This window comes from Phascolarctos cinereus, unplaced genomic scaffold (genome assembly GCF_003287225.1).
Source record: "Phascolarctos cinereus isolate Bilbo 61053 unplaced genomic scaffold, phaCin_HiC Scaffold_4;HRSCAF=312, whole genome shotgun sequence".
Taxonomy (NCBI): Eukaryota; Metazoa; Chordata; class Mammalia; order Diprotodontia; family Phascolarctidae; genus Phascolarctos; species Phascolarctos cinereus.
The window spans coordinates 672554279-672575660 of NW_027555847.1; the positions used below are offsets into that span (position 1 = coordinate 672554279).

The following is a 21382-nucleotide window of genomic DNA, read 5'->3' on the forward strand; positions in this document are numbered from 1 at the left end:
GGAGCCCATGAAGTTGGTTGATAGGGGAGTCACATGGTCAAATTACTTTGGCAGGAATGTGTAGGACAGACTAAAGTGGGAAGAAATTTGAGGCCGGTCCCAATGAAGAGGTTGTTGCAATAATCCAAACAGGAGGTGATGCTTGAATTAAGGTAGTAGCTGTGTGAGTAGACAGAAGGGGTTGGATGGGAGAGGTGTGAAGGCACAAACAGCAAAATGCTCCAGTGGTTCCATGGAGCTGTGATCATTGCATCCCCGCCTACAACAACTGTCTGTATCTTCCCATCAATTCTCTCGAGGGGTGCCAGCCACTGTGATGGGACTCTCCCTGGAGTTCTCTGGGCATCAAGAGAACAATGCAGCACCATAGGCCATCCACCCTCCATCCCTCATTTTCACCACATAACTGGCCTCCTTTCCTGGTCACACACTTTGCTGGTGACGTCCTTTACTGGCCTTCCCTTGCTCTACTCCTGGTTTACAGCATGTTTCAGCTTGCTCATGCCCACCATGAGGCTCTCCAACAGTCTGAAGGATCCTCAGTTTCAATTCTTGGGTGTCTGTGGTGTTTTGTGATATCACAGGATTGCAACAACAGCACCGGAAGAGGGTTCATAACAAAAAGGTAAGCCTCTGTTTTAGGGAGAAGCTTGGGGAGGGGGGTCATTAAAAAGACTTTGTAATTTCCCAAAGGCCACCCAGCCCACTCTATTCCTCTTGGCCAGCTCTGTGTTTTTGCCCATTGTTAGGGGCCGGCTGTTCCCGGTGGGTCTCGGCTTTGTCCACTGATACGGAAACTGTCCTGGAAGCGGAGTAGAGGTGCACGGGCTGTGCGTGACGTCACTCTAGAGGTGGCGAAGCCTATGCTTCTGCGACGTCTCCATCCTATAGAGGCATGTTAACACGCCTCTTATAATGTCTATTGAGGCGGCTGAGCCTATGCGCTCATGCCACGTCTCTGTCTAGAGCTGCAGCAGTACATGTTTGTTCTCCTCCGCTGAAGGGGTGGGGCGGATTGGTGGTCGGGGTCAATCCTCGCGGGGGGCGGTACTCTCCCTGCTCCCTCCCTCTGGCTTCTTGCTTTGCTTCTCTGTCTGCTGATTTCTCTCTCTCACCTTTATGGCTTTTCTGTAATAAATGGTTAAACACCTCCCGATCGACTTGTCCTTTGGTGTATCCGGGTGGGCTCCGAAGACTCGTGGATGGCCAGGAGTGTGAGTATGAACCTGGCAGCCTGATCTCAGTAGGAGATAAAGCACGGAGTGGTTCCCAACGTGGGGCAGGTGAGTAGTGCCAGGTCCTCCTAACTCGGCTGGTCCGGTTAGGGGAAGAGGGACGAGGCCCCTTCTGTGTGACGGGAAGATGGGTCAGGTTTTAGTTAAAGTCTCGGATCAGGAGGTGTTAGGAAAGGAGATAGAAAAACTAGTTAAGCCAGCGGGTGTAGATCCTAAGGACGCCCTCGCCTTTGTAGACACAGTTTTTCGCTGCTGCCCATGGGTATATGTTAATGGGCTTGACTTGCAAAGGTGGGCTGTAGTCGGCTCCCAGATGGCCTCGTTTGATAGAGACAATCCGGGAGTTATTCCTCCCCTACACCATTTGATCTATACAGTACTGAAAACTCAGATACATGGACCCCAAGTGCCCCCCCCAACGGATGCTGAGGCACAAACAAAAGAAACGGGGCCCCAAGGCTCCAAGAAACCGTACTTGACGAGAAGGGGCGGGGGTACAGCCCGGGAAAGAAGGAGAAGAGGGGGAGGGGCACTCAAGCGCACTTCCCCCGCCTCCTTCAGACTGGCTGAGCCCTGCCCCCTCTGCGCCTCCTGTTGAACCCCGGGGAACTTCCTTTTTGACCCCTGCTTGTAAACAGGCTTTAGAAAAAGGGGATGAGGAGGCTAAGGAATGGTTGGATGCCTGCCCTGTTTTTGAAACTGACCAAGGGCGCAATTGGTCACCATTAGACTGGAAAAAACTAAAGGATTTAAAACAAGCAGCAGAGTCATATGGCATTGATTCCCCTTTTGTTAAGGAGATGCTTGCATCTTTGGCAAATAGTACTATCCTGACACCCAATGATTGGAAAACTTTAGCGAAGGTAGTTAAGAAGGCCGGTTGGGAGGTTGATTGAAAAACTGCTACGGCTTTCGTAGATACCATACTAAAGTGCTGCCCCTGGATTCAATATAACGGGTTGGATTTATGTAAGTGGGAAGTGGTGGGCTACCAAATAACCTCTTGTTCCACCACCAAAAGAGGAAGAGTTGCCAAACAAGAAATTATAACCAAAACAGAAATTATAAATGAAGTAGGTTAGAAAGTAGCTGAAGCTTCAAAGCCCCCTCCAGATTGTTTTGCTTTTATAAAAACCAAAACCTTAAGAAAGATTTTGCCTGGTTTACATAACATCTGAAATACCATGAAAAGAAGAGATAAAATATGATAAAGATAGTATTATTTCCTTTGTGTAGGGGATTTCTGATAAGTTTCTCGCTTTTGGATTCTCCCTGTCATTTTGTTCTATGGTTGTCTGTGTCTGTGTGAATGATGGTCTGTGATTAATGTCTGTCATTTGTTTTGATCCTTTACTGCCAGGCAGCCAAGGGCTGCAACTGGATTCTGAAATGCTGCTAGTGACTTTCTCTCTTTCCCCCTCCCTACTACCAGCCGCCTCCCAGGAGCGGGTGGATAGGGGTGAGATGCAGAGAAAAAATATTTTATTATTTACATTATATGATTGATAAAAGAAAGAAAGTTTAAGCATGCAATAATGAGAGAAGTAGGGGTAGAAAGAATAGCATAATCTGTCTGCATTAATAGCATGAACAGAGGATTTGAGAATAAATGATTTGAAAACTTTTGAAGAGTTATTAGGAAGAAATTCTCTTTCTTTTTTGCATTCTAAAGCTCTGGCCAAAGCTTTGGATGTAAAACTGAAAGATTATCAAAGATAAGTTGTTGGGAAATATTCTCTTCCTTTCTCTCCATTCCAACCCTGGCCAAGTTGGGGTGTGAGAGACAGAATGAGAATAGTGAAAGGGAGGGTGCTCCCCCTCAGTTCATAAAGCAAAGTTTTTTAATGTATTTGAAACACAATCAAAAGATAATTTAGCTCATTCAAATTAGTAATATGCTTGTTTCAAATTTTAAAAAATCTAGTATTGTTACAAATTGGTAAACTTTTGTATTGTTTTGTGCTATGTCAAACAATTTTTAATAATTTAGATGTTATTGATATGTGAATTAAAAAAGACTGAAAGACAGTGGGAAAGCTGTGTAAAAACCAGCTAAATTATTTTATCAAGTCCAGTTAATTTTGTCTCATAATGTTTTATAACTGTCATTTAGAAAATCAGACATCTCTATCTTTACCTATGATTGAAGAACAACTTATAGCTAAAACAATTTAACTATCACTTATGAAAATTACCAAAGTGTTAACTAAGTTATTTGCAGTTACTGTTTTAAGTTAAAACCTACAATTCTTCATTACTTCTGAGTGAAAAGGAGGGGCACAAGGCAATTCCCTTAACTTTGTAAGCTTACCAAAAGCTCCTGCTACCTGTGTTCCAAGGTCATCTGCTCTGAGAAGAGAATTTGTTTATGTTAGTGAGTTCCCAAACAATTAATTTACCTTGCTGAGAAGCTGCAACTATATAAAATGATTCCTAATAATTGGCTTTTTACCAGAACAAGTTTAAATTGAGAAAGAAAGATGTTAAGTGAAATCTATTATGTATGCGACTCATGGTAAATCTTTGTTAGTTATTACAACTCCATGGGAGTAAAATTAACTGTACCTGGCTTTAAGCCAAGATTAGTGAAACTTGCTGTTTGAGGTAAAACACTCTTAGGACTATAACTAATTTTGTTTTGAGTTTGAATTTCAGTATAGTTGTCTCCATTAAATCAGTATTTGAAGTTTTCCTATTATGTTCCTTTAAGAAGGAATGTTTTCTACCATTTGCAAAAATTGTGTTCATACCACTTTTAAACTTGTTAGGCAGAAATATTCCCATTATTATATGGATGATAAATTTTGCAGTTGTTCTATTACTGGCAAACTTTCCTTATTAATGTGTGAGCTTTAACAAGCTCTTCAGTCTCAAAGATTTATAATTACTCCTGATAAGGCACAAAAGAAATCACCCTTTGCTTACTTTGGACATATTGTTTCACAGCCCATAATTAGACCCCCAAAATATTATAAAATAGGAAAAGATTCTTTAAAAACTCTTAAAGATATTAATTAGCTTTAGCCTGCCTAGTAGATCACCACTAATCAATTATTTTAAGATGTATTTACTCAATTAATTCCCTTTAATTTGTGGGGGGCACGATATTTTACATCTAGGGGAGCTGTTATTTTGTTTGGGTGGAACAGTGGCTATTGACAAAAAGGAGGCTTTTTACAGTCAAACAAGACTTTTAAAAGGACATATAGAAATTTTTACAAATCCTTGGAATTCACCTGTTTTTGTTACTAAAATGAAGTCAGCGAAATAGAGGATGCTTCATGACCTCTGAGCTATTAATGAAGTCTCCCTTCACCCATTATGAATTCTGTTTCCTAGCCTTTGATAGTTATTGATTTAAAAGACTGCTTTTTTTTTTTTACTATTCCACTGTAAGAAGCTGACAAATATTTTGCTTTACCCAGTGTTAATGCAGAACACCCTGCAACCAGGTTTCAATAGAAAGTCCTTCCTCAAGGCATGAAAAACTGCCCTACAATGTGTCAAAATTTTATTAATAAAGCTATACAACCAATTACAAAAAAATTCTTAATGCAAAAATATATACTATGTAGTGACATACTTTGTAGCTGTTCCACTGAAAACTCACACATTTATTTCCTCAGCCTCAATTAGCTTTACAAGAATATGGGCTTATTATAGTCCCAGAAAAAGTTTAAGAAAAATTTCCATTTTCCTACCTAGGTCATATTGCCACCAAAACAACAGTGAAGCACTTAAGGAATTTTCAAAAACTTTTAGAGGATACTAATTAGTTTTGACCATCATTCCAAATTACTATAGCACAACTGGCTAATTTCTTTTTCACATTTGGAGAAGATCCTAATCTAAATTCCCCTAGGACATTAACTCCTGAGGCAAAGAAGGAGCTTTATTTAGTCTAACAGTAAAATTCCTGAAGCTCAACTCACCCATATTTTTTTTTAATACCAGGTGCTATTCTTAGTACTCCAGTGTCCCCTACAATTTTTAATTTATAGGAAATTTACTTTCTGTTATTAATCAACCTTATAATAAAAGCAAATACACTCTTGTTTCCTCTTAAGGATTGGCAAATTGCTATTACTATTTTTTCTGGTCATATTGATATGGATAATTACTTACCATTTCTTAAGATATTAACATTTTTTACTAATTATTCATAGGTATTTCAAAAAGATTGTTAGATTTAACCCCATTCCTTCACCACCCATGACACTCATCAATGGTTAAGTACAGGTATGGCAGGATATTATTAGCCTATTAATGTTGTTTCTGATAACAAGTAATCTGTTTATGTCTCTCAAATATATAGACTGCAAAGTTAAAATATATTACTAATACACAATTATATACTGAAAGCAATGCCATTATTGATTCTTAACTACAATGCTGCCACTTAACTTTTATTAAGCTTTTATTGAGCCTTTTATTAACTATATTCTCCCAATACAACAACCTTAACTGTAGAGAAGAAAACATTTTGTGACTATTTTTGAATAAACTCCTACAGTATTAGAAACATAGTATAAAGAATAATGATTATTTTTTAATTAACAGCCTGTTTCAAATGTATCAAGAGGCTTTTCTCCCAAACATATTTGACAATTGGATGTAACCTATATGCCTTCTTTTGAAAAGCTTTCTTATATTCATGTTATAATGGATACTTTTTTCTTTCATTTTTGCCACTTTACAAACAAGTGGTACAATTAAATATGTGATCAATCATATTTTACAAGCCTTCACAGTTATGAGTGTACTTAAATGAATCAAAACAGATAATGCTCCTGAGGAGCTTCCATTAGCAAAACATTTTCTTCTTTTATGCTTTTTATAACATTTCTCTGATCACAAACATTTTATATTATTAAAAACGAAGATATTAAAATTATTCTTTTTAAACATAAAAGGGGGAATCTGGGCTATTACCCCTCATTGATAATTGGTTATTAATTTTTGATAATTGGCTATTAATTTTCAAAATATTAACAAAGATGAGTACACTCCAGCCTAAAAACATCCAGAGGCCCAGATCCATTACTGGATCCATTACTAACAAGGGGATGAGGGTGTGCTTATAATTTTTCAGAAAACTTTGATAAACCTGTCCGGATACCAGAGAAAGATGTCAGAGCATGTATAACAACTCACAGCTCGAATGCAAAGTATGAGGATTCTGGGAAAGCGCAGAAGGAGCCAATCTACAGTGACAGTCGCCTTCCCACATGGGGTCCAGTGAAAGCTCCCTCTCATCGAGCGATGGAAGACTCCTGAACTTGTATTTTTAACATTAGTAGCTTTACTTTCTGCTCAAGTGTGTAATGTACAGACTGCTCAGCACTGGACTTAATTTTCCTTTTCCACCCTGGATGCAACCCCTCACATATATAGACAAATTGGGACTACACATATACTAATAATACCTGTATATTCGGAAGACGAGAAGATCGCTATCTCCAGGACAAAAGTCAATGTTACAATTACCCTCAGATCTCTAGCATCCAGTACACCTATATGTTTTTCAAAATTTAGCAACAATATTGAATCATGTCTGTTCCTTGTTACATCATTTGTTAATACCAGTTTATCTATTGGATATGTAAATTTTATTCAATCTAATTCTGTTTTTTGGATTGAAATGATGCTTGTATCAATTGTACTCTCAAACAATGTATTGATCATAATGACTATGTTGTACTTTTGGTAAAACAATTGTCATTTGTTATTTTCCCTACTAATATTACACATGAATAGTTCCAGAACTCTGGTAAACGTGTTCCTAAATTATCATTTCCTCCTTAAGTCAATCAAAACAATTTATTTGTCTCCTTATTATTGGTTTAATCATTGTTGCTTCTTTTATTGTATCTACTGCTGTTTCATCTATTATGCTACAATCTGAAATCTAAACTGCATAATTTGTATATGACTGAGAAAAAAATAGGTTTAGTACTTAATGCACAAGAAGGCATGCTGTAATGACACCACCAGCAATGACACTTGGATAACCTGATGGTGCGAACAACAGGCAACTCTGAGTGCCATTCAATCCACTAGTATGACTTTGGAGATACAGGCGTTGAGACGATTGGTAGAACTGTCTAAGAATGCCACGACACAAATGCATGACAGCTCTGACGATGCCATTCAAAAGATTACGGACTGGATGAGACATGTGTCCTCTCCAGTGGCGGGGTGGTTGGGCCACATTATCGCTCTTGAGTTTGCTATTGTCTTGCTCTTTTTTCTTCTACCTTCCCTCCTTGTTTGCTTTGTGCATTTAATTAGGTCTGCTATTGAGCAGGTCAAATCAGAGCTTTTGGTGCTATGGCCAAGGGCCCGACGATCTTAAACAAAAAGGGGGAGTTGTTAGGGGCCGGCTGTTCCCGGTGGGTCTCGGCTTTGTCCACTGATAGGGAAACTGTCCTGGAAGCGGAGTAGAGGCGCACGGGCTGTGCGTGACGTCACTCTAGAGGCGGCGAAGCCTATGCTTCTGCCACGTCTCCATCAGATAGAGGCATGTTAACACGCCTCTTATGATGTCTATTGAGGTGGCTGAGCCTATGCGCTCATGCCACGTCTCTGTCTAGAGCTGCAGCAGTACATGTTTGTTCTCCTCCGCTGAAGGGGTGGGGCGGATTGGTGGTCGGGGTCAATCCTCGCGGGGGGCAGCACTCTCCCTGCTCCCTCTCTCTGGCTCTTGCTTTGCTTCTCTGTCTGCTGATTTCTCTCTCTCATCCTTATGTCTTTTCTGTAATAAACGGTTAAACACCTCCTGATCGACTCGTCCTTTGGTGTGTCCAGGTGGGCTCCAAAGACTCATGGATGGCCAGGAGTGTGAGTATGAACCTGGCGGCCTGATCTCAGTAGGAGATAAAGCACGGCGATCCCGGCCATTGCAGCTCATCTGTAATGTTTTTCCAAGATACGAGCACGGATGAGCCGAGTTATTTTTTTTTAAACGGGAACTTTGCTTTTATCAGTTGCAGAAGCTTCTGTTGAGAAACTTCCCTATCAGTGCAAATCAACATTGGCTTTACAGTTATAATTTTAGAGTTGACCTGGGGGACAAGGGGTAGTCAGGGAGGCACTCAGAGGTTGTGACCTGTCTAGGGTCATATAGCCTGTATGTGTCAAAAGGCAAGACTTGAATGAAGAAGAGATAGATTCTCTATTCTCTACTCCAGGCTGCCTTTCATAGTCAAATTATTGGCAATAGGTATTCTTCATCCACTTTGTTTTTCCTAAACGAATAGTTAGGCTGAACTCTCTTGTGTGATAAAAGATCACATTCAGGAAGCTTAGAAATAAATAAGATATGATCCTCACCCTATAAAAACACATCAGAGTATGGAAGTTATGCTACTAACCCAAATAAAACTTCAAGGATCTTTGATAATAAAACTGCAATTATTCAGGGTGTCCCAAAAGTCTTAGTGCATTTCTTTTGGGACACCTTGTGCTATAATAGTGCTTTAAGGTTTGCAAAGCACTTTTCATAAGTTATCTTCTCCATTTCTCACAACAGCCCTGAGAAGTAGGTGCTACTATTATCCTCATTTTACGAATGAGGAAAGTGAGGCTTTGAGAGGGTAAATGACTTACCCAGGGTCACACAGCTACTAAGTATATGAGGTAGGATTTGAACTCAACTCCTCCTGACTCCAATTTCAGTGCTTTAGCAGCCTGATTTCCTTAGTGTGGGACTCCTTCCACTGACCCTACATACCTCTTTCCACATAATCTTCATAAATTTCCATAGCCAAATACACACACACACGTGACAGAAATATAGTCACAGGCATCCTAGATTTAGGGCTGGGAGGGGTCTTAGTAGTCATCCACCCCAAACTCTTCTTTGTCTTTTACAGAAGAACCTGATGCTTAGAAAGGCTGAGACTTGCCCAGGATAATACAGGGAACAGCAAGGCTGGGATTTGAATCTCGGTTCCTTGACTTCCCATTCGGTGCCGTTTCCACTCTACCTCACCTGTGTCAATGGGTCCATCCATTCCTAACATTTTTTTCACTGGGGAGAACCCAGCAGAACTTGTGTTCCCTGGGAACAGGGAGCCTCCAGCCTTGGAGGTTCCAGGGAAGCTAAGAGGGTGGCAGGGGAAGGTCTCGGATAATTGTCACATAAAGGAGAAGTATCTAATAGCAGTGGGGAACTTCGGTCTTAAGGCCACATGTGTCCCTTTGGGTCCTCAAATGCAGACCTTTGACGGTCTTGGATTCTGTCAAAAGGCCGCACTAGAGGACCTAGAGGACTACATGTGGCCTCAAGGCCACAGGTTCCCCACTCCTGAAGAGAACGGAGTGTGAGGAGATCTTGGTCAGAGCTGGGGACTCAGATGTGAAAGCCTAAGGCAAACAGGACAACCCACAGAACTTGGGGATGCGACGGCCAGCCTGGGCTCTCGACAAATTCAGGCCTACAGGGCATGATGGCATGGATGATCAGCCACCCTCCCCAAAGTACAAAAGTGCTTTGAGAGAAAAGCAGGGAAAAAATAACAAGCCTTTCCAACTTCGGAATCAGGGAATACTTCCTGGAGGAGGTGACTTTGAACTGGACGCTGGAAGACAATGAGTAGGGGATCAATTTTCAGAGATGGAATACCTTACCTCTATGATCCCTGGCCCCTTCTCCACCCATCCAGGGAATGGATCTGAACCATGAAGCCGGGACTGGAGCCCCCGTACTGATCCACATCTAGGATACTGGATGTTGAGTCCTGGGTTCAAATCCTGCTTCAAACACTTCCTAGGTTTTATGATCTTGGGCAAGTCATTTTACTTTTCTTTGCCTTAGTTTCCTCATCTGCAAAATGAGGGTGGGATATGGGATTTGTTAGCCTCTAAGGTTCTTTTCATCTTTCCATCTTTTCATGGGCTGCTAGGCTAGAGCACCTGGCTTGGAGTCAGGAAGACCTGAGTTCAAATTCTGGTCTCAGATACTTACTAGCTGTGTGAACCTGGGCAAGTCACTTCACCCTGTTTGCCTCAGTTTCCTCATCTGTAAAATGGGCTGGAGAAGGGAATGGCAAACCACTCCAGGATCTTTGCCAAGAAAACCCCAAATGGGGTCAAGAAGAGTCAGACACAACAGAAATGACTGAACAACAACATTATTAGATACCAATCCATTTGGTGCATATACATAAACATACATATATATACACACACACACAAAGTATTGATGTTATTTCATTATCTAGGATGCCTTTCAGCATCATCCTCCTGTCTTTTAACCATGTCTATTTTTATTATTAACTTGACTAAGACCACAAATGCTACCTCTGCTTTCTAAAATTCATCTGAAGTATAAAAGTGATCTCATTTGGGGCAGCTAGGTGGCGCAGTGGATAGAGCACCCACCCTGGATTCAGGAGGACCTGAGTTCAAATCCGGCCTCAGACACATAACACTTACTAGCTGTGTGACCTTGGGCAAGTCACTTAACCCCACTTCCCAACCAACGAAACAAAACAAAACAAAAAAAAAGTGACCTCATTTGGGGCCTGACTCTAGGCCCAGTACTCTATTCACTGCCTCACCCAGCTGCCCTGACCAGAAACCACAGAGATATCCAGAGAAGCTAGCATCCCTCTGAGTGCATTCTCCCCAGCTTGGTAAGAGGCATTACAGATACTTACTAGCTGTGTGATCCTGGGCAAGTCACTTCACCCCGTTTGCCTCAGTTTCCTCATCTGTAAAATGAGACGGAGAAAGAAATGGCAAACCACTCCAGCATGACAGACGCTTACTAGCTGTGTGATCCTGGGCAAGTCACTTCACCCCGTTTGCCTCAGTTTCCTCATCTGTAAAATGAGACGGAGAAAGAAATGGCAAACCGCTCCAGCATTACAGACGCTTACTAGCTGTGTGATCCTGGGCAAGTCACTTAACCCTGTTTGCCTCAGTTTCCTCATCTGTAAAATGAGACAGAGAAAGAAATGGCAAACCACTTCAGCATCTTTGCCAAGAAAACCCCAATTGGGGTCATGAAAAGTCGTGACTGAAAAGTGACCAAACACCAAAGAACAGATTTACACATCAAAGTCCTAACCAACAACCCTATGAAATAGATCTGGCCCATTTGGGGGTAGAAATCTTTTTGGTGATTTACTCACCATTTTACAGGTGAGGAAACTGAGGTCTTGAGAAAACCAAGTAACCTGGCCAAGGTCACATAAACAGCAGAGCTGGAACCCTGCCACAGATCTTGTGATAGCCCCAATAATACCCCATTACCACTCTGGTGGAAAGCCAGAGCCTCAGAAGCTCACCATGGATCCAGAGCTGGCAGCCCTGGGAGACAGCCCAGTCTAACCTCTTCATTTGGAGGTCTAGCGAAGTCGAGTAGATTTACCCAAAGCTGGTGACAGAAGGCGTTTAACTGGCAGATAGGAGATTCAAACTCAGGACTTGTGATTCCCTCCTTCACGGTTCTTTGCTCTGTACCACAGAGCCTGGCTGTATGACTGCGGGCAAATCATTTCATGTCTCTGAACCTCAGTTTCCTTATCTATAAAATAGGGATGATAATTCTTGGACTTGGAGGACTTTTGTGAGGAGAACCCTTTGAAAGGTGAAAGCCAAGTTTGGGAGGAACAGGAACGGTAGTTTTAATGAAAGATGTGCCCTGGTCCTGCCAGGTATGGGGGGCAGCCAGGTCCCAGCAGAGTTCAGTTACTAAACTCTGCCCCCAGCCCTGGCAAGAAGATTACAGAATCATAGATTTTTGAGCTGAGAAGAACCCTGCTGTTCAGTCATTTTTGAGTGGTGTCCTTGTGACCTCATTTAAGGTTTTTTTGGCAAAAATACTAGAATCGTTTACCATTTCTTCCTCCAGCTCATTTTACACATGAGAAAACTGAGGCAAACAGGGTTAAGTGACTTGCTCAGGGTAACACAGCCAGTAAGTGTCTGAGGCCAGATTTGAACTCAGGTCAGGGACTCTAGCCACTGCACCCAGAAGCTGCTCCCAATCTAACTGTGACTTGGTGTTATTACTACCCGTATGACCTTGTGGAAGTCTTTTAACCCAATCTTTCAGCCTCAGTTTCTTCATCTGTAAAAATAAAGAGGTGGGGCTAGGTTAAATCTTGAAAGTCTCCTTCCCTTTGGCAGAACCTCAGAAAGGAAGATTCCAGGCTTCCTTCTCCACCCTCCTGGCTCTGGGACTCCCTCCCCCTCCTCCTCCTTGAACTCTAAGTTCCTTTATCCACCACTCCCTAGGGACACAGCCCTCATCCAAACCTTTTAGCCATTCCCCAGATGCCCGCTGGGTTGGCCTTCAGCCACAGCAAGCTGCCATTCTCCTTCAGGGCTCACTCTGCCCCTCCCATGCAAAGATGACTTTGCAATGTTCGCCAGTCTGATAGACTTGAACTCTGCACCAGAATGTTCAACTAGAAGCAGAATGACCACTCATCTCTTCCTTAATGGGGGTTCCTGCTCCTGTACAGGTCAGTGGGGCTGGCTGACCTCCTAGCTCTGAGACCACTTGCCATTTGGCTAAGAATGTTTCCACTTTGACTACATTTTGAGGCAGCTCAGGGGTGCAGCAGATGGCATGCTGGGCTGGCCTCAGGATAACCTGATTTCAAACTCAGACTCAGACCCTTAGCAGCTGTGTGACTCTGGACAAGTTGCTTCACCTCGGTCTCCTCTGTTTCCTCATCTATAAAATGGGGAGAGCAATAGCACCTACCACCCAAGGTTTGTTGTGAAGATAATATTTGTGGGTCACTATGTAAAACCTTAAAGAGCTATATAAATTCAGGCTATAATTTAACCCAAGAAATGTTTGTGATGTACCTGAGTACAAAGGTACCATCTTCAGGGGTGGGGACACAAGAGTCATTCAATCCTCAACAAATGTTTATTGAATGCCTACTATGTACTAGCCACGGCTGCAAGCTCAGAAGAGAATCAGAATCCTCCAGGCTAAGATCACTGAGACCACCAAAAAGATTTCTACCAGGTCTATTTCATAGGTATGGGAACACCCAGATGAGAGAGTTATCCTTACCAAGGGAGGGTGGCACCGTATTCCTGGCTCCCAGGCTGACTCTCTATAAGTCAGAGGGCTGAGAAAAGTAAAATACTCCCTGCCCTCATGGGGCTTACATTCTAATGAAGAAAAACAAGCCATTGAAGGGTGCTGTAAATAGAGTCAGGGCATAGTGGAGAAATAAGTCTGTAGAGTCAAGAACAGAGCCAGGAGAGGAATGAAGGATGGCCCTGCTGGACCCTGCCTCAAAATGGAGATTGGGAAGAACTCACCAGTGGGAGGAGGGGGCCACAGGGGCAGAGGAATGGCCTAGGGTGAGAAAGTCCACAATCACCGGCATAGGAACTTTCAGAGGGAGAAGGCACTGAGCCTCAGTGTCAACTGTTGGAGAATCAGAAGTAGAGTCAGACTGGCCCTGAAGTCAGTAGGACCTGAGTTCAAATCCCACCTCAGACCAAATATTTGACACTTACTGGCCTTTTCTCAGTCCTCACCCTCCCTTAACCTCTCATCAGCAGCAGGTGACACACCATTCATCGGGCTATTTCCCACCTTGTCTCTACCCCCCTTTTCTGGATATTCTTTCTAGAGGTTTAGCGGTAAAGAAAATAGAGAGAAAATAATAGCTCTGCAGCAGGTAGTGGGCTTAAAGGAAAATGTTTTTTGGATGGGGAAACTTGAGCAAACCTGTATGGCCAGGGAGAAAGAAAAAGAATGAGAACAGTGGAAATCAGAGCTGGGAGGGGCTCTAGGAAATAGGATGCAAGACAGCAAGGGACCTTAAGAAAAATACAACATGGAATATCAAAACTAGAACAGACCTTAGCTCACAGAATGTTAGAAGTAGGAAGGACTTACAACACAGGATGTCAGAGCTGGAAAGAGCTTTTGTACAGGCAGAGTGCTGGACTTTTAATTCAGAAGTTCTGAGTTCAGATCCTGTCTTCATATACTGGCCTTGTGATCCTGGATAAGTCACTTAACTTCTTTTGCTCTGGGTTTCCTCATCTGTAAAATGGGGATAATAATAGCACCTACCTTCCAGGGTTGTCGCTAGAATTAAATGACATAAAAACCGTAAATCGCTTAGCACAGCGCCTGGCACATAGTAATGGCTATATAAATGTGAGCTAGCATCAGCATCACTCAGCCTCAGTTTCCTCCTCTGTAAAATGGAGACAATAACAACACCTGTACTTCCCAACGTTGTTGTTACAATCAAATGAGATAATATTTATAAAGCGATTTGCAAACCTTAAAACCATCTATAAATACAGAGTATAATTATATAATGCCGGAGCCAGGAGAAAACTTCACCAGAGAACGTCTGAGCTAGGAGGGAGTTTAGCCTCTAGAATGCCAGGGCAGTACGATAACTAACAATTTTTGCAACACAGACGAGCTGCAGGAGGGAGCAAGGGTTTACCGAGGGTACTGTCTGCAGGAAAGAAACTTACCCTGGGTGATGGGGAGGTTTTTGAACGCTGAAGCACTCACCGCAGGTGGGAAAGACGAAGGGAGGGAGGGGGACAGGAAAGGAGGGAGAAGCGGGGCCTTCGAAGCAGGGGCCATCTGGGCAGCAGGGGAGGAAGCATGCCCTGGGGTAGCGAAGGTGGCACCCTCTAAATTTCCCATCAGGGGCAAAGTTCCCATGGTCTCTCCCTAGGTAAGAGCTCGTGTCTGATCTGGGAGCTAGGAAGGAAAAGCCTGTGAGACTGCCTAGTGCATTCACCTCATTTTACAGATGAAGAAACTGAGGGCCAGAAAGGGAAAGGTCCTCTGCCCGAATCACATCGGGGCCAGGGCTTGGGCAGGAGTGGGTACTGGAATGCCAGTTTCCAGCCTCCAGGCACCGGGCTTGTCCCAGCTTCATCCCACCCCCGGAGGAAGAAGAGGGGCCCGGGCGGGCCACGGTCTTTTCCGACTGATCTGGGTCACTTCCCCGAGCTGGGAGTTTGCAAGGCAATACAAAATGCATGAGCCTAATGCAGGGAAATGGGAGGATGCAAACCCGGCTCTGCAAAACACTCTGAGGAAATTGCGCAGCTCCAGCCCGGCATCTGCCCAGCCCCGGAGGCGCCTGTGACTAGGTAGGAGGCCGCGGGAGCCATGGCGGCCGTCGGCGGGAGCGCACTGTGCCTTTAAGGCGCACCTGCGGCCGCACCGCGCCGGCCAAGAACAACCTCACGGCCGCTCCCTGCGCTCCCAGCACCCCGCACCGGCTTCCCGGCGCTCGGAGCGATGCCGCTGATTGGCGGGCCTGGCAGCCAATGACGGCGAGAGGGGGGCGGCGCCAATGAGATGTTGGGGGACCCGGACCGGCACGCCCGGTGCTGCGCGCACAGGTCCCTTCGTCGCGCAGCCGGCCTGGAGAGGGCGGGGTCCGGACGGGGGCCGCCTGTGAAGGAGCCCCGCCACTCTACCTGACTCGGGGAGCAGGTAATCATGGGCTGTGAGCGGGAGCCCTCCCACCCACCCGGGGAAGGGGCTTGGGAGCGAGCCGGGAGCGGTCTGGGCTGCTTAAAGGGCCCCGCCCTGCAGATACCGGGCTGGGAAAACTGGGGCTTCGGCGCTAGACCTCTGGTGGTCTTTGGGGGACTAGACGGCTGGGTGGTGGGGAGTGAGGGCTAGAGAACAGACTGCGGACAGAACTAACCTTAGAGTTTAGAGCAAAGGACATAGAACACAGAGCATAAGACTGAAGGGAGGGAACCTTAGAACCAGAGAAGCCAGAAAGAGCTGGGAGAGCCCTTAGAACAGAGAACGTCAGAGCTGGGGGGAGACGCTTAGAACCCAGAAAGTCCGAGCTGGGGGCCCTTAGAACAGAGAAGTTTGAGGGGAGGGCCTTAGAACCCAGAAAGCCCGAGCTGGGGGCCCTTAGAATAGAGAAGTTTGAAGGGGGCTTAGAACCATAAAGTAAGAGCTGGGAGGGCCCTTAGAACACAAAATGCAACTAGGAGAGCCCTTAGAACCCAGGATGTCAGTAGAAGGTTCAGAACTGGGAGGGACTTTAAAACACTGAGGGCGCCATAGTTCAATTACCCGGTTTGGGGCACGATGTATAGATATGGGACTCGTCTGCAGAGAGATGATAAATTAAGCCCTTGGGAGTGGATGAGATCACCAGACCATCAGGGGTTTAGAGAGGAGCCGAGAACCAGTGCAAAAGAACACTCAGAGTCAGTGAGAGCCAGTGATCATCCGGCCAAGGAGATCGAGAAGAAGCAGACAGGTAGGAGAAGCAGGGGAGAGCACCATCGTGAGAAGTGGAGAGTGTCCAGGAGGAGAAGGTGACCCGCAGTGTCAGATGTCATAGAAGGGTCAAGAAAGGTAAGCAATGGGAACTGGCCATTAGATTTGGCAAGTAAGAGAGAAGTGGTATCTTTGGAGAGAGGAAGTTCAGGTTAGTGATCGGGTAAAAGACCAGACAGACCGCAAGGGGTCAAGGAGGGCTTGAGAAAAAAGGAGAACCAGAGTTCAAACCTGTCCTCATACATTTAGTAGTTGTGTGACCTTGGACAAGTCACTTAAGAGAGGGAGAGGGAGAAAGAGAGACCGACAGAGAGAGAGGAAAGTAGGGATGGTGAATGCAGTTAGCTTTTGCAATAATTTTGGCTGAGAGAGGGAACAGATCAAGGATGATCAGTTAAGGGGATGATGGGAGAGAGTGAGTTCTTGAAGGGTGGGGAAGACTTGGGCATGTTTGTAGACAGCCAGGAAGGTAGAAAGGATAGGGACTGAAAATGGACACCGAGAGGGTATGATAGTGGAAAAAGCCCCAGGCCCTAGTTAGGCTTGGGAAATGGGATCAAGGGTATGTGAAGGCAGGCTTTGGTAAGAGGCCACCTCTTAATCAGAAAGTGGAGGGCAGGAGATAGAGGGGGATGATGGCAGGAAGATGGCAGATGAGGAAGAGAGAGAGAGAGAGCTCTAGGCTAATGGCCTTGATTTTTTTCAAAGAATGAGGCAAAGTCCACTTCTGAGAGATTGAGGGGAGGGGTCCTGTGGGAGATTTGAGGAGAAGAGAGAAGTTTTGTAACATCCCCTATGGTGAATGAGCCAGAGAATAAAGGAGGCATTCCATAGTTGTGAAGTTTGTTCCAATGATAATAGCTATTCAAGCCTTTCAAATGTCATTTTACAATGCCCCTGGGAGGTAAGTGCTATCATAACCCCCATTTAACCGAGGAGGAAAATGAGGCAGACAGAAGGTTAAGTGACTTGCCTATTGTCATGCAGCTAGTAAATGTCTGGGGCCCAATTTGAGCTCAGGCCTTCATGGACTTCAGCCCCGTGTCACCCTAACCATCGGACCACCAAGGTGCCATTAGCATGTGAGCTGGAGCTGAAGGAGTAGACGATGAGAATAAGCCAGCTTTGGGGTTTGGCAAGATGTGGCTATTGAAAGGACAGCCGGGGGGGGGGAAATGGATTCAAGAGTATTAAAAAAAGGTGTAGAGTTGAATTCGTTCACTGGGGGGGTTGAGTTTGGTGAAGGAGGGGGCAGAGAGTATAAAGATATCCTAAGTGATAGGTAGAATGATTCTCTTCGGGAAGGAGGGGATTTTAAAGATAAAGAGTTGGTTTGGGAGAAGTAAGGCATAGGGAAAGATAGAATGAAAATATGATCAGGTAAAGGATGGGGGAGTAGTTCTAGGTTGGAGGCCTGTGAGTAACTGGGTTCCCTTGGCATTGAATTGAACTCAGCCAACACTAGTGGAGCCTGCTGTCTGCCTAGCCCGGTGTTGTGAAGGAACAGAAGCTGTGGTCTGCTACCTTTGGGATGCTCGTGGTCTGGGTTGGGGAGGAGTTAGGAACATAGACACAGTGTCCCCAGAGTCTTAGTTTTAAGTTATTAAAGCTGCACTCAACCTTTAGAGACACTGAGGCCTTTCCTGTATCTGTATATTGGTACTACAGGGCAGGATGAGGTGGTAGGCAGAGGAAGGGATGGACCCAGGGCCGAGGGGCTTCCTTCTGTTTGGGGGAGGATCAGGGAAAGCTTCCTGGAGGAGGTGACATAGGGCCTGGGCCTGGACCTGGATGGGTGAGTAGGATCGTAGATTTAGAGTTGCAAGGCACCTTAGAAGCTATTGACTATAGGATTATGGATTTAGAGTTGGGAAGACCCTTAGAGGTCATTGAATCCAAGCACCTTACTTTTTGATCGAGGAACTGTTGTTCAGTTGTTTTTCGGGCATGTCCAACGCTTTGTGAGCCTATCTGGGGTTTTCTTGGCAGAGATACTGGAGCAGTTTGCCATTTGGTTCTCCAGCTCATTTGACAGATGAGAAAACTGAGGCAAACAGGGTGAATTGACTTGCCTGGGGTCACACAGTTTTCTTGGTAAAGGTACTAGAGGGGTTTGCCATTTCCTTGTCCAGCTCATTTTGCAGATAGGAAACTGAGGCAAACAGGGTGAATTGACTTGCCTAGGGTCACATAGTTTTCTTGGCAAAGATACTGAAGTAGTTTGCCATTCCCTTTCCAGCTCATTTGACAGATGAGGAAACTGAGGCAAACAGGGTGAAGTGACTTGCCCAGGGTCATATAGCTAGTAAGTGTCTGAGGCTGGATTTGAACTTAGAAGGAGGAGTCTTCCTGACTTCAGGCACTCTACCATGCTGCCTAGCTGCCCCATGAGGAACTGAGGCACAGGAAATTTAAATGACATGCTCAAGGTCACACATCTAGTAGATGTCTCGGGCAGGATTTGAACCTAGGTCTTCCTGACTCTATCTGCTGCATCCTGCTACCTCTGTAGCAGATTAGATAGAAAAACCTTCCTTACAAAGTGGGATGGGGTATACCACTCTGCGTCATCAAGCTCCCTTGCCATCAAGCTCCCTTGCCAGCACGGATTCCTGTCTTCCATCCCTTGCAGGGCTGCCTTCAGGGCCCCGAGGCATATGCAGGTTCCCTACCCTTTGCAGCTCTCTGTCTTTCTTCCCAGTCCTCACCCCAGCCCAAGCATAGATACAACGGTGCCCTGAGCATAGCAGAGTGTGCCCGCCATTCAGCCCTGTTCAGATATCTCCTCCCCAGATTGCCTCGGCAGCCTTGGGGAACTGGGTCAGACACCCTCTGTCTCCCACAGGGACAGCCCACTCCCCAGGAACCAACTTAAACTGAGTCTTCCCCATTATAACTTCAGGGTGGCTGCAAAGAGCTTACATTCTAGACAGACATAGGGGAATGGAGGTGTTTTGATGATTGGGACTATAGAGGAGCAAATTGACACATTCTATCCAGGAACAATGGCAGGGTTGATTTTATCATGATTCTTGGTTCCAGAAGGGAGATGCAGAGGGAGGTGGGGTTGAGGAGGAAAGGGTGCAACCAGGATTGTCCAGGTTGAAGGTTGTCCAGAGGTTGAAGGAGAGTGAAGTGAAGCATAGCTTTCCTGAAATAGTGATCTCAGAAAGTCAGTCACCAGTTGGGACAGATGTTGGAGATGAGAGAGGTAAAGCTACAACAGTGAAAGTAATCCAAGGAAAGTACCTTGAAGATTTCACTTCAACTGTTGGACTTTCAGAATTAACTTTAGACAAGGAAAATTTGAAGTTAAATTTTTTTTAGACTTAGAAGGTAGGGAGAGAATTGGGGCGATATGAAAGAACTACTGTGCTGAGTTCTAGGGAGGTATTATCTTTTGTGGATCCAGTGTAATGGGAATTTTTTATTTTTTATTTCCTTTTATTAATTTTTATTATGGTCTTGGAACCCAGGACCATTCCTTCTGCAACTTTTGTTAATTGAAAACCTGTCCTCTATTAATATTAACCTTGGCTAACCAAACCTTACCTGACTCATGGAATAATAATGTTAAGAGAAGGTCAGGACTATTTCTCTTAGTTGAGAGGTTGTTGAGATGGCTGAAACCTATCCCATGGGATGTGAAAATTTACTTGGGGCCTTAAACATTTCTTAGATTATAAAGCCAGATATAAATCCCTTCTCCTGCTTTTAGCCTATTTGTAAACCCTCTAAATGTAGTTTAACCTGTAACCTGACTTGGTTTTTCTATCTAATCTGCTACAGAGGTAGCAGAATGCAGCAGATAGAGTCAGGAGTCTGTTTAATTAGGTTTGTATCTTTAAAGGATGTATGAAGTCATGACTTTGCTTAACTAAGTTTGTTCAGCTTTTAGAACATTGAAGGAAACATGGGATTATGAATCTCTTTTCTTTAACTTTTATAGCCTAAGAGAAATGTACAAGATAGAAGTATGTCAACGAATTATTTCTCTGTTGCTCTGACGTAATTATATAGTATAATTATAAGAGGCCTTGTTAGAATACTAATTGGGGTTCAGATTTGTATTATTTGTCTGAGATCTGAACTCATGTTTAAGTATAATAAAACCTAGGTTTTTCTAAACTCTATAATTTCTGTGTTATAGTAGATTTATTTTGGAAGCACTTAACCTTTCACATAAACTCAAAAAGGAGATATTTTGATGATGAGAGAAAAAGTGGAAGATACTAAAGAGACAGCGACTGCAGTTCTAAGCCATCCCAGGATATCAGAAGAGTCCACATTCCTGTTGGCAAATAAGCAAGATAAAGGGTTTTAATAGAAGTAAATGTTATTGGAAGGCTTATCTCTAGAAGAACTTGGCAGTAAGCTTACTGGCCTCTCAGTTGTATAAAACTTTGTTCAACATTCTTGGGCTGTGGGGGAAAAAAAACAACTGACCTTTTTTTGTTCAAAAATTGACATCTGTAAAAAAAAAAAAAGGCTTTTAGAGATCAGTGAGAAAGAGAATGGCCACACATGCCCCTAAATCTTTATAGCAGAACCTTTTGTGGTAGCAAAGAACTGGAAGCAAAGTGATTGGTTATTGTTTGGGGAATGGATAAATGAATTGTAGGAGATGAATGTGAGGGAATACCAGTGTCCTTTCACAAGTGATAAGTATAGAGAAGCATAAGAAAACTTATAAGAACTGATTCAGGGTGAAATAAGCAGAACCAGAGAAACAAACTACAAAATGACTATAATAATGTAAATGAAAATTGGAAGAAGTTAGGTGATGAAGTGGTTAGAGCACTGTGCCTGCAGTAAGGAAGACCTGAGTTCAAATCCAGCCTTAGGTGCTTTTTAGCAGCATGACCCTGGG

At 44.1% G+C, this 21382-nt stretch overlaps 1 protein-coding gene and 1 long non-coding RNA gene across 13 annotated transcripts in view; one reads left to right on the plus strand and one right to left on the minus strand.

Annotated features, from left to right (window-relative positions):
* Window positions 1-6073: 6073 nt before the first annotated feature.
* Window positions 6074-15454, minus strand: LOC144457097 (uncharacterized). 2 transcript variants are annotated; one of them, XR_013486434.1, is made up of 5 exons: window positions 14993-15454; window positions 14119-14268; window positions 13533-13641; window positions 10898-11062; window positions 6074-8145 (listed from the first exon to the last, which is right to left on the minus strand). It is a non-coding gene; the product is annotated as an uncharacterized LOC144457097 (long non-coding RNA). The 2 variants fall into 2 exon arrangements; XR_013486433.1 differs by having other exon boundaries at window positions 14718-15454.
* Window positions 15455-15562: 108 nt separating this feature from the next.
* The window catches only part of LOC110196176 (phospholipid-transporting ATPase ABCA7-like), a 59756-nt gene continuing 53936 nt past the window's right edge, over window positions 15563-21382 (plus strand). For 5 of the 11 annotated variants that reach the window (XM_078154078.1, XM_078154076.1, XM_078154077.1 and 2 more), the window contains exon 1: window positions 15566-15699. The gene's annotated coding sequence lies outside the window, so the exon portion shown is untranslated. Of the gene's footprint in view, window positions 15700-16325; window positions 16591-21382 lie in introns of all 11 variants that reach the window. The other 6 variants (XM_078154083.1, XM_078154084.1, XM_078154075.1 and 3 more) reach the window with 5 other exon arrangements.